At 41.2% G+C, this 12,961-nt stretch overlaps 1 long non-coding RNA gene across 2 annotated transcripts; it reads right to left on the reverse strand.

Moving 5' to 3' along the window:
* Positions 1–511: 511 nt before the first annotated feature.
* LOC136485202 (uncharacterized) lies at positions 512–2,850 on the reverse strand. 2 transcript variants are annotated; one of them, XR_010766360.1, is made up of 5 exons: positions 2,500–2,850; positions 2,229–2,315; positions 1,536–1,628; positions 829–1,149; positions 512–729 (listed from the first exon to the last, which is right to left on the reverse strand). It is a non-coding gene; the product is annotated as an uncharacterized lncRNA (long non-coding RNA). The 2 variants fall into 2 exon arrangements; XR_010766359.1 differs by lacking the exon at positions 2,500–2,850 and having other exon boundaries at positions 2,229–2,472.
* Between the last annotated feature and the right edge of the window lie 10,111 nt (positions 2,851–12,961).

Genomic DNA, 12,961 nt, shown 5'->3' on the forward strand with positions numbered 1-12,961 from the left:
CCAAAATCGTCACATGTATTATTTTATGATGAATTTGTGACGATATGGTATTCGTCATTGAATGCGCGTCATATTTTACCTACCGTGACGAAACGTCTATTTTCGTCATAGATGTGCATTTGTTCTATGACGAAATGGCCATCGTCATAGAAGTGTATTCTTTCTATGATGATCTATTTTCGTCATTGATATAGCCCCTTTTTCGTCATGACTTGCCGTCTGTTAAGCGGCCAGACGACGTCTGCCACGCTGGCAGCTGACATGTCTTGTCCACGTGGCGCGTCCACATTGCAGGTGATGTGTCCGACCACGTGGTAGCTGACGTGGCCAGTGATGTGGATGGTCCACGTGTCCAATTTTTATTGGGCCACAAGGCTTGCTGTGATAGGTTCTCATTTTCGTCACTGAAGTAAATAGAAATTCATCACAGAATCAATTATCAAATCGTCACAGAAAGGTCAGATAATTCATCACAAGTGCACATGTTGATTTCATTACAGAATGCAAATAATACTGGAATGACCAAAAGCTTCCATAAATTAATAGGTCCAGTATTCCAATGACCAACAACTTAATCAACAATTCTAAACTCGGTTCACATAACTCACTAGACATCACATTTGAACTACTAGTTTCATCTCAGTTCACATTAACATCACAGGAAATAATAAAAAGTTGCCAACCACCAGCAACATAAGTTACTACATAAATAAAATCACCAGCAGACCCCTTGCTTAATGAACCAGCAGCTATGAGCAGCGCTCATGTCGAAGAAGCATTGTTGATGGCCAAGATATGCTTGAGCAGCGCATTGTTCTCCTCCATTGCCTTGTTGCTTATCTCTGTCAGCTTCTTGTACTCCTCCATCTCCTTTTGTGTCCTCGCCAGCTTTTCCTCAGCTTCTTCACTTCTCTTCCTGAGTTCATCGATTTCACCTTGTACAGCAGCCGTAGCTTCAGCTGCTAGTTGCTCCCGAAGCTCGCTTTCATTTTACGATGATGATTTGGAGGATGACACTAGTTTGATGCCAACACTCTTCAGGAAAAGGTTTGAGCTGTTCTGGGAGAGCACCTAGGACACAACCTGCACACTGGACACTGCTGTCTCACCTTCAGCAACAGGTTCTATCCTCAAAGCTTCCATATTTGACTGAAACAGCAATGACCCATCATTAGTTGATACTTATTGCATTAATTTGAGGAGGAAATATCACACAAGATGTATTTTAAAAAATAAAAACCTATGTTGCATTGATAGAAACTGACGTCAAAAAACCACCATCACAAATTCATCACATGTCATTTCATATAGGAAGCAAAAGATATCATTAATCCACCATATACGAAGCAACATATCTCATTAATCCACCATACATTTTATATAAGTCAGCTATATACAAAACTGATGGCTATAAGAACAACTATGTCTAGACATCGAGCGACATATAAGAACTGATTCCAATATATTGAGGGACCGAAAAAAAATGGTGAGAAGTAACAGCTAGCACAACTTAAGTCTTGGATTTCAGGGTGTACCATTATTTTCCACACACATCACAGGGGGAAGCTTGTTCGGCTGCTTCAGCTGTGCTTCTTCCACATGCATGACCACTTGGACATGTTAGTCTCCTGCATAAAAATATTGTAGGACACAAGGCTGCATTAACTAACTGTGGCGATCATGTGAGGAAAATAAAAATAAAAATAAGCATTAACTAACTGCAGGTCGCGTTCTGACCAAATCTTCCTTCTTAAAACACTTATGTACTATCTGGATGGTTAGTTAAGATGTGCATATATGAATATATCTGCTACCAGCAGTACTTAATTTCATTATCCACGCTCAGTCAACAGATGCTTAAGATTGAATGGTTACTCTTCCAAGATCAGTTGATACTAATGGAATCTGACAACTCAAAGTAAACATGAAACAGTATCCTAGGCAGCATTGTAGCATATAAATAAAGCCAATGCTTTGCAAATATTTCAGATGCTTTGATCTGAAGCTTTCATACCAGAGCTAACTACTGTGGTAGCACAGAATAGAAACCATTGAACATCACACGTTCCTAGGTAACTAAAAATGGGATTGTACCATGAACAGACAACAATAGCATTTATAAATTATTTACAAGCCATGAAACTATTAGAAAGTATCAACTGATCTTGCATATTTGCATAACACAGTAAGAAAGTTGAAACAACAACTCATTGGTTTTGGCTTCTTACAATGTAGAGATCAAGGTAATCCAGCTGTAATCCTTGAGTGTGTTCTGAAGTGCTGACCGAACCTTATCAGGAACCAACTCTGTGCACCTGAAGTTGTCAAATATTGATCACATTTTGCATTTGGAGTGTTAATTGATGACATTTTGGTATTCAGTCGATTACTAGTTTTGTACTTCCGAAGAGACTAGCATCGCCATTCACCTAAAGTTTCAGCTATAATGATTATCAACCAAACGGCATAGTGAGAGTATGAGGATGTGCATTACAGTACCTCAGAATGGAAGGAAGCAGGAGCGCACAGGGGAGGACGAGGAAAGCTCGAGTGCTGCCACCGCTCGCCTTGCGCTGACGATGGATCTAGCTCATGCGCCGCCGGATGCACAGTGGCCCGCTGCTCATGCACGAGGCTGCCGCCATGCTCGGGCGCCGCCACCTCCCGCCTTGTGCCAGTGCTGGATCCGGCATAGCCCTTACCGTGCGCCACCGAATCCTGTCCGTGGTGGATCCATCTGCCTCCTCTCCTGCCACGGCACGGCGGTTAGGGGGCTTTGGCTGCCTCCGCTCTATTCATCAAGTAGGGCCGACGCATCCTGCGGCCTCCAGTTCTTGCTGACCGTGAGGGAGAGGTGAGTGTGGCACAGCGTAGGATTAGACCATTGGGGGCGGCAGCTGGCGGCTGGTGGACAGGAGGAATCGAGGAAGCTGCTCTGCTGCGGCTCTGCGTCTCACGACGGGGAGAAGAGAAAAGGAGGCGCAGGAGAGGGGTGGTGGTCTGGTGGTGGTGGAGTACAGGAAGAGGGTAGGGTTTCGTGGGTTTTATACGAAGTATAGCGTATATGGACCGTCCCTTTTGAGATCTAACAGCTGAGAGAGAGGGGTCTTGATTTGGGCTGAACCTGAGCATCATTTTAAGGCCCAACATGTCTCATATTTTTTCCATTTTAATCATCACAATTAAATCATAATAACTATGGTTTACATGATACTTATGTGTTCAACATAATTTTTACATTAACTAGACTAGCTAAGAGGTGTTGTCTAGGATTGTCAAGGGTTTTTGAAGTTATTTGCTATTTCTTAAGGTTTAAGTCATTTACTGCACGATTTTGTAAATTAACTCCAACTTAAACTACATGTCATGTCAAACAACGTCTCAAAAGACAAAAATATATATAAGAATACATGTTTTATTTGAGCTCACATCCTGAAAATTGGTGGAAATGAAGTGTTTCATTAGGGATACTGGAACTTGTATTTTGGTGGCTCCCACGAAAAAAGGTAATAATAACGTAAAGTAGTTCGAAATAATTAAAATCAAAACTACTAAAATAATTTTGAGACACCAAATAATCTTAAATAAAAATTTGATAAACATCAAAGTTGTAGAGGTCATTAAGATCTACAACTTTTATTTTGGTCATCTTGTCATTTGACAAAATTTGAACCTTTCAAATTTGAAATTTTAAAAAATGACAAGTTCGAACCAAAATTTGAGACCCAAAATGATTTCAACATAAAAAGTGATGAATACTAAAGTTGTTCAACTCATTATTATCTACAACTTTTATTTTAGTGATCTTGTCATTTGACAAAATTTGAACCTTTCAAATTTGAAATTTTGAAAAACGACAAGTTCGAACCAAAATTTGAGACCCAATTTGATTTCAACATAAAAAGTGATGAATACCAAAGTTGTTCAACTCATGAATATCTACAACTTTTATTTTGGTCATTTCTTCATTTGACAAAATTTGAACCTTTCCAATTTGAACTTTTGAAAAATGACAAGTTGGAACCAAAATTTGAGACCCAAATTGATTTCAACATAAAAAGTGATGAATACCAAAGTTGTTCAACTCATGAATATCTACAACTTTTATTTTGGTCATTTCTTCATTTGACAAATTCTTAGCACACATTGTTCACTAATCTTACACATGTCTCATGTAGTTTATAAAACCTTATGAGAGATGTATCACATTTGTGAACAATGTCGTTACCACTTTATCATATGAAGAAATGACCAATACAAAAGTTGTAGATCTTGATGAGTTATTCAACTTTGGTATTTATCACTTTTTCAGCTGAAATCATTTGGGGAACCAAAATCTTGTCTGAAAGTTGCATTTTTTTTAAATTCAAAATTTAAATTGCTCAAACTTTTCATATGTATATATTGACAAAACAAACAAAATAAATTGATAGATAATGATTTTAGAAAATTTTAGGAAAAAAATCATCAGATTTGGAGTTAGTACGAGGAAGAAAAACTAGTTACAAAGTTGACCCACACATTAAAAAAAGAAATCACACTGTTCACTAAGATCACGTAAGGATCATCTAGAATAGTGTGATTTCTCTTTTTAATTTGTGGGTAAACTTTGTAACTAGTTGTTCTCCCTCATACTAACTCCAAATGTGATGGTTTATTTTCTAAAAATTTCTAAAATCATGCTTCAGCATTTAAGTTTGATCAAACTTGGATGTGACAATGTTTTACACATTTTAAAATTTGAAATTTGAATTTTGACAAGTTCAAACCAAAGTTTCAAACCCTAAATGATTTCATATGCAAAAGTGATGAATATAAAAGTTGTTCAACTCATCAAGATCTACAACTTTTATTTTGGTCATCTTGTCATTTGACAAAATTTGAACCTTTCAAATTTGAAATTTTAAAAAATGACAAGTTCGAACCAAAATTTGAGACCCAAAATGATTTCAACATAAAAAGTGATGAATACCAAAGTTGTTCAACTCATTAATATCTACAACTTTTATTTTAGTCATCTTGTCATTTGACAAAATTTGAAACTTTCAAGTTGGAATTTTTGAAAAACAACAAGTTCGAACCAAAATTTGAGACCCAAAATGATTTCAACATAAAAAGTGATGAATACCAAAGTTGTTCAACTAATTAATATCTACAACTTTTATTTTAGTCATCTTGTCATTTGACAAAATTGGACCTTTCAAATTTGAAATTTTGAAAAACGACAAGTTCGAACCAAAATTTGAGACCCAAATTGATTTCAACATAAAAAGCGATGAATACCAAAGTTGTTCAACTCATGAATATATACAACTTTTATTTTAGTCATCTTGTCATTTGACAAAATTTGAACCTTTCAAATTTGAAATTTTGAAAAATGACAAGTTCGAACCAAAATTTGAGACCCAAATTGATTTCAACATAAAAAGCGATGAATACCAAAGTTTTTCAACTCATGAATATATACAACTTTTATTTTGTTCATTTCTTCATTTGACAAATTCTTAGCACACATTGTTCACTAATCTTACACATGTCTCATATAGTTTATAAAACCTTGTGAGAGATGTGTCACATTTGTGAACAATGCCGTTACCACTTTATCATATGAAGAAATGACCAATACAAAAGTTGTAGATCTTGATGAGTTATTCAACTTTGGTATTTATCACTTTTTTAGCTGAAATCATTTGGGGAACCAAAATCTTGTCTGAAGTTGCAATTTTTTTAAATTCAAAATTTAAATTGCTCAAACTTTTCATATGTATATATTGACAAAACCAACAAAATAAATTGATAGAGAATGATTTTAGAAATTTTTAGGAAAAAAATCATCAATTATCATGTTATACGTTTACAAATAGAAAAACATGCATGCCTTTATCACAAAACGGCGAGTGCTCCAGTGGTAACGCACCAACATGTCTAGCAGCAGGTCGCGGGTTCGAATCTCCCTGTGTGCGCTATTTTTTGGCAAAAAAAAGGGAGGCGGAAGGATGCAGGTCCACCTAGACCGTGTGGGCCACGCTGCCCCACTTGTTCGCTGCCACGTCCTCAGGCTGAGACCCGCTGGTGGGACCGCATCGCCACCTCTTCGAGGTTGGGACCCAATGGTGGGACCACGTTGCCACGTCCTCGAGGTGGGACCTACTGGTGGGACCATGGCGCCATGTCCTCGAGGTGGTACACGAGCCAAATGATCTATGACGATTTAGTTTTGTTGTTTTATGACGATTCTTTTGTTTTCGTCATTATTCTTCGTGCCAAAGCTCCATCACTTGTTACTTATGACGAAGCTAGAAATTTCATCATAGAAAGCGCTTGTTCTGTGACGAAATTTGTAAGCGTCACGACTGAATCGTCATTGATGAACACATTTCTAGTAGTGTTGTAAGACCGTGGTAAGACGCTTGAGAGTTGAGTGCCTTGTTTTTCCTTGTCCACAACCTAAGTAGTTGATAGGGATAATACTTTTGTGTTGTCTTTTGTTGTCTTCTAACAATGATAGGTTGTTCGTATCCACCAACTTATGATGGTATAGGTGCTGATGAGTACATAGAGTGGGAAATTGCCATAGATAACATATTTGCTACTCGCTTTATGTGTCCAAGAAGGAAGGTAAAAAATACATCTAGTGTTTTGCGACATTCTGCTTTATCTTGGTGGGAGTCTTTAGATCCTTCTGATAAACCTCAAACTTGGAATGATATGAAAGATCTTATGAGACAAAATTTTGTTAATCCATCTCTTGTAATTAATTCAAATGATGAGGTGCATCAACTAGATCAATCTCTTGTTATTCCTCCTGCTATGCCTAACCTTTTGCAGGACAATGTACAAAAGAGCGAGGATGACGTGACAGAAAATGAGATGCTCACAGTCTCATGCGACAATTCAGAACCATCAACTATTACTCCTGCTGAACATGAGAGCAAACGTAAAGCCCACGAAGCTAAACTCACGGAAGGTGAGAGTTCTCTTGATGTGATGAATTTTTCCACCAATCATACTATGATAGAGCAAATTTTAGTGGAGCCTTCGCTTGATTTACCTTTGTCACAAGATGATTTGCTTGATGTTTTTTGTGACGAAGATGACTTGCATAATGATATTTATGTTATACCCATGCAATCATTGAAGAATGATCATGCTATATGTGTGCTAAAATCGAGCACTTGTGCTGAAAATACACTTGTTATTCATAATGTTAGTGAAGTTGACAAGCCGAAATTGTTGTCTTCTTTAAATACTTTGGGTTACATTGAATTTGATGTTCTGTGTAATCTTAGTTCTTTAGAGGAGAAACTTTATGCATATGCTGATTTACCATGGTTCCCTAGACATACATATCATGTTTTTGGTAAATATAACAACCAAGGGCGATATTTGATACAACGAGTTTATATTTGTACAAATCTGAATTCTCTTTTTGTTGTGCAAAGTAATGATCAACTAGAGGATAGTAAAATCAACACTGTTGTTATGCCATGTTCCTCTAGTTTTGCTTTTCGAACACAAGTGGAATCCAAAGAAAGGGAGCATATGTTTCTTGTTAGTACTAATCTTTTGCAGGATAGTATTGGCAAAGATTGTGTGTATTTCCATCGAGCAGACTACATGTCTGTAGGACAAGACATGATACGAACCTGGACATGTGGTCATATTCTTTCTCACAACATTGTCTATTTTCATTATTTTGGAAACCTCGATTGTCCTCATGTTGTGCAGGATCGACTTCAAACAAAATCGACGCCGAGGACGGCTTTTCATCAAGAAAGGGAGGATGATGAGGACATGACCTCCATACATATGACCATGCTTGGAGAACCATATGGTGACCAAGGAGATCACCAAGGGTGTCCAAGTCAAGAAGAAGGTCCGAGGCTAATTCGGTTCGAGTCCCCAAGGTGGAGGCCCAAAGCAACTCAAGTTCGAGTCTGCCTCGGTCTCTAGGACCAGTCTGCCTTAAACTGGTCACCCAGGACGTATCCAGACTCCGTTTTCAACGATCCACATATGGTTGGAAAGCTAATTTGATAAGGAAGCCAATCCAATTGGTTTCACATCAAAAGACCTTTGTAATCAACAGTAATCGTCGAAACAAGTCAGCGTCCAGAATCTGTCAGGGTGCTGCGACACCATCTTTTGGTCCGTTGGACCGTGTATCGTGTTTGGGCCCATTAGGGGGCGCATCCAGGGGGGTGACGCCCAAGACTCTATAAATAGCAGTCGTCGCTCTCCTTAGGGTTTGGGTTTTTTTTAGTTCTTGATTTCCTCGTGAAATAGACATCGTTTTGCTGCAACCGTCGCTGCCAAGGCCGCTTGCTGTGAACCAAGGCCCCAGTTCTTGATCTTGTTCGCCTATGGTGATTAGTCCTTTCGAATAAAGACTTGAACTCTTTCTCATTATCATAAGCCTCATATTTATTTGCAATTTCAGATTGTGTTTATCTCGTTCTTGCTTGTGTTCTCGATTCGCTTGCAGGAAAGCCTTCTCGGCGAGGTCAGTCGCGTTCGCGTGGTTGATAACTAACGGAGCAGTGGTGTAACGGTTGCGGGGGACCGAATCTGTCTTGGTTCGAAGCCTAGATCGTGAACGTCGAGTCTCCACCAATCGACGCTATCATACCTTTCGGAAGATTGGGCCTAGTCTACATCACCATTCCTTGTCATGGCTCGCCTCGGTGGCCACCTTATTCGTGTTACCACCTCCCCTCTTCGACGCCATCATTCAGATCTAGATCAGAATTGGTCCCTTTACGCAAGCTTTTTAGCCCTAGCGGCGGAGTGTGTGTGAATGTGAATGGGGGAGCACGAGGGCGAGGAGGAAGGTGAAGTGACGAAGTGGCAAAGGTGGGAGCGCGGTGTGCGGCAACATAGTTATAAAGAGACCATCCCGACTTTTCACATTCAAGGGTTTTTGGGAAACCGCACCATGCTGATTTGCGCCCTTCTTAATTCCCCAAAGCAGCGTGCTGGGCCGTTATCTGGGCTTCCACGCAATTATGGCCCATATCTCCCATTTTTTTACGCAACTTGGTACTACACACCGAATATTCGCCGACCTCTCCGCAATACCATCAAGGCTCAGTAATTTCTATTGTACAGTCATTACTCCAATTTTTTCTCCATGATTTGAGTAATCGACACTTCTTGGTTTATCTGAGATTTTCACTTGTGGCTCGTGGACTATGTCATCATTATGATTCAGTTTCTCACCATACTAGGGACTCTTTTTTTGGTTACTACTGTTTCTGACCCTGGCACCACGTGACCACGTCACCTACTGTCAGGCTCAGGGACTAAGTGGGCACACTTCACCTTGTGGTGAATGTGTGCTTTTCATTTCAGGGCTCAGCCTGTGGACTGGTTGCCTGTTCGGCTAGTCCTCTATCTTTCTTCTACTTTCTGGACCCTGGCACCACGTGACCATGTCACCTACTATCAGGCTCGAGGACTAAGTGGGCACACTTCACCTTGCGGTGAGAGTGTTTTTCTTTAATCTGTTCACTGGAAGAATCCATGCCTCCCGAAGTTGAAGAAGATTATCTCCATTTCTCGTGGTCGGACTCTAAGTGGGCACACTTGGTTCACAGTGAGGAAATTTTCGATTTTGAACTTGAGCTCCTTACATCCTTCTGGCAAGCCTTACTTGGGAAAGCCCAGGCTTGGCTGGACAGTTAAGCTTGTAGGTTACGGTCCACAACTGCTTGGCGACTCATTAGGGTGGTCGGACGATGAGTCTAACTGCTCGGCTTTGTTTACACCTGCTCGGATAAGCTCAAGACGGTGTTGCACAGCGGATACAAGGCGCTTGGGGACTAGCTATGGGGGGTATGACCCTAGATACTCATGGCAGACTACATGGGCTGCGCGCGCCAGGGGTGGTCTAGCCCACAAAAAGAAGACTTATGGTGCACGGTACTGCTCGGCATGTGTCACAAGACATCACGGGCGATATCCTGAAGATGCTATGAGATCTATTAGGATATGCTCGATCTCGTGATTCCTGTAATTTGTTATTACTTATTGGTTATCTCTTAGATCTAACTGACTTGTAACTCTACCCCCCGGTGTCGACACAGAATTTTGTCCCATGCTGAGGATACACGAGCAAGCCGGAAGGGTCTGCTCGATGGAGCTGGAGATCCGCCTAGCTTCAGCATAGGGGTGGTCAATCCAGCGTACTCCTCCCGAGACGTGCCAGTCAATTTAAACCTGCAATTGACAAGGAGAGAAAGTTTATCAGTAATTAAGGGCGGAACATGCTGGTGTTGCCAGACAGTCCCGAATGTGCGGCTCTGAGAGCCAATATGAAAGGAGATCGACTAAATAGTCGATTTCAGCATATTCATAATAATAAATCGGTTAAAGATCATGGAGTTGTGTAAGAAGAATCGGTTATCGTTCAGGATGGATATCATTCTTTAAACAAATATTGGTCACTGGCAAAAGGATATCAATAATAATTAGTTCATGCTAAGCTAATGACTGCGAGTAACCGAGCCCCTTTTTATTTAAAAGAAATAGTTCATCATCATTCAACCATTTAATAGAGGTAAATCTAATTAACATATTAGATCTCGTCTATCGCTATGACCAGTGGGGCATGAGGCAGAATCATGCAGGCAGTAGAAACAACAATAGACTCGACGACCCTAACTTATTACTAATATCAGTGGGGCATGAGGCAGAATCATGCAGGCCGTAATACAATAGTAAGATCATAGGGCTAACATATCTTTCAACCTACCCCTACTTCAACAATCTCGTGATGCGAACTATTCATGAAAGTGTTCGATATCGGCTAAAACGGCCGATTCAGGCATAGCGCACAGTTAAGGTCATGTCCCCTCAAGAACAGATCTACCAAATAACGATCCACACTCCACGGTGCTAACAGTGGGGTGTGAGGCAGAATCACACAGGCCATGATAACGAGCCATGGAACAGTTTTCGCTAGCCAATAGATCTACTCAAGATCAAACATGCCTTAACCGCACGCTATGCACGATCAAGATTGATGTAAAAACAGCCGATAAAACATAACTCATCGTTTAAAGTGCAGATTAGATCAGTTTAGATTAACAAATGATGGGTTAAAAAAGATATAAGGTCGATCTAGATCAATCCCAATCGGGCAAAGTGATATTGCTATAATTAAATAAATAATGGAAGCAATAAGCAATATCGGTAACTTAATGAATCTATCCGAAGGAACGCCACCCTTAGATAGAGCCGATAACTTGACCTTAATCTAGTTTAAGTAGTGGAGGTCGATCGGATCGATGTAGCCATACTTGAACTAGACAAGAGTCGATAACTAACTCATACCAGAGTCACAGTGGAGGTCGACTGGATCGATGCAGCCGTACGAACATAGGTATAAGCCATGACGGTACTTACAGACAAGCAGTAGAGGTCGACCGTATCGATGCAGCCATACTTGCTGAAGAACTCGCCGAGATCTACTCTACTCCTACTCCTAAGGGGTGGCCGGAGCCGAAAAAAGTGAATAACTGGTATTTGATTGATTGTGTCTTTTACAATAGCCGGACTTTGATATTTATACCTGGCACCTGCACATGACTCATGTCTAAGCACGAATCATCACAATTTTGGACCCTTGAGAAAACATTTCTAATTTAAGATAACTTGGACTCTAATCTTTCTCTTTTTGTAGAGTCCAACATGTCTCGTCCTGGCGCCAATTATAGCCTTCGTCGTTATCTGCTAGCGCTACCTAAAGAAAGTCGATTCTAGTTTTGCATTCGAATCAGCTGGTTCCGATCTGCACGCAATTGATTCCTTGATGACATGATCTTAGGAGCTTTCGAGTCTTGACATGATCTGCACGCAATTCATTTGGAGCTACACGCCTCACTGTCACCTCTTGTATTTTTACTTTTATTAGTCTTTTGTGAGCTAGCAAAGCTATCAAGGAGGGCTTGGCTCACCCTGCAGCTTGGTACAGGCAAACAAACAAAATTTGGGCTGAAAGTGGCTCGATCTGCTAGGAAGTTGGACCAAACAAGCTGCTGTTGCAACTATTGGCCCTGCTCTTTCGTACCCTGGCTAGGCTCGTCCGAGCAGGCTATCCTAGTCCAGCAAACAAACACGCCGCTGGTGCCTCCATTTCTCCTGTGCAACGATGAAAGCAGAGATCCTAATGTATAAAGAAAAACCAAACTCTCTACTCCTAATAAGATGAAACTAGAATCGTCCACCACATTTTGGGAATGGTCCATCACATTTTGGATCTGTTTGGGAGGGCTCCGGCTCCTTCAAAAATAGCTCTGGCTCCTGTTCCTCCTGAAGGAGCAGAAGCCCTTTTAAAAACCGTTTGGCAAAACAATGTTTTTTTCTAGAATAGATGAATGATGTAACATGTCTATAATACCCCCTGATTACTTGACTTGGTTGCACATAGGATTTATATCGTTGATCTCAATTTGTATTATTATGTTTCTAACTAATGAACCAAGAATAAACATGAAAAATAAGACTAATACGCATGGCTAGCCGCCGGAGGAGCCAGAGCACGTGCGGCCACCACGACGACTCAGCGCCGCGCGATTCCCTCTGCTTGCTCTGGCAGCGCGGCCTGTCGCGTCGGCACAACTCCGCCCACCCCAACCGACGGTGCTGCACCCCTCCACTCCGACGGCGTTGCACAGCCACGACAACATCCACCCGCCCCGACGGCGCCGCACCTCTACTCCGCGACACCGTCGTGTGGCCTCATCAGGGCATTTTTGGGCAGGCCCACAAACATGGGGAAAGAGCTGGGCGAAATCAGCTCCTCATGACAATTGCATGGGTTTTCTGGGGCTCCCTCGGTGAAGCCGGCGCTGGTTTGGGTGTTTGGATTGTGATAGGGCGAAGCGGCTCCCGAAGCTGTTTGCCGCAGCCGGGCCAACACCTCCCATCCGAATCTCCGCCCGACCGCCGCAGTCCGCCA

The sequence above is a fragment of the Miscanthus floridulus genome, chromosome 10 (genome assembly GCF_019320115.1).
Source record: "Miscanthus floridulus cultivar M001 chromosome 10, ASM1932011v1, whole genome shotgun sequence".
In the NCBI taxonomy this organism is placed as follows: domain Eukaryota; kingdom Viridiplantae; phylum Streptophyta; class Magnoliopsida; order Poales; family Poaceae; genus Miscanthus; species Miscanthus floridulus.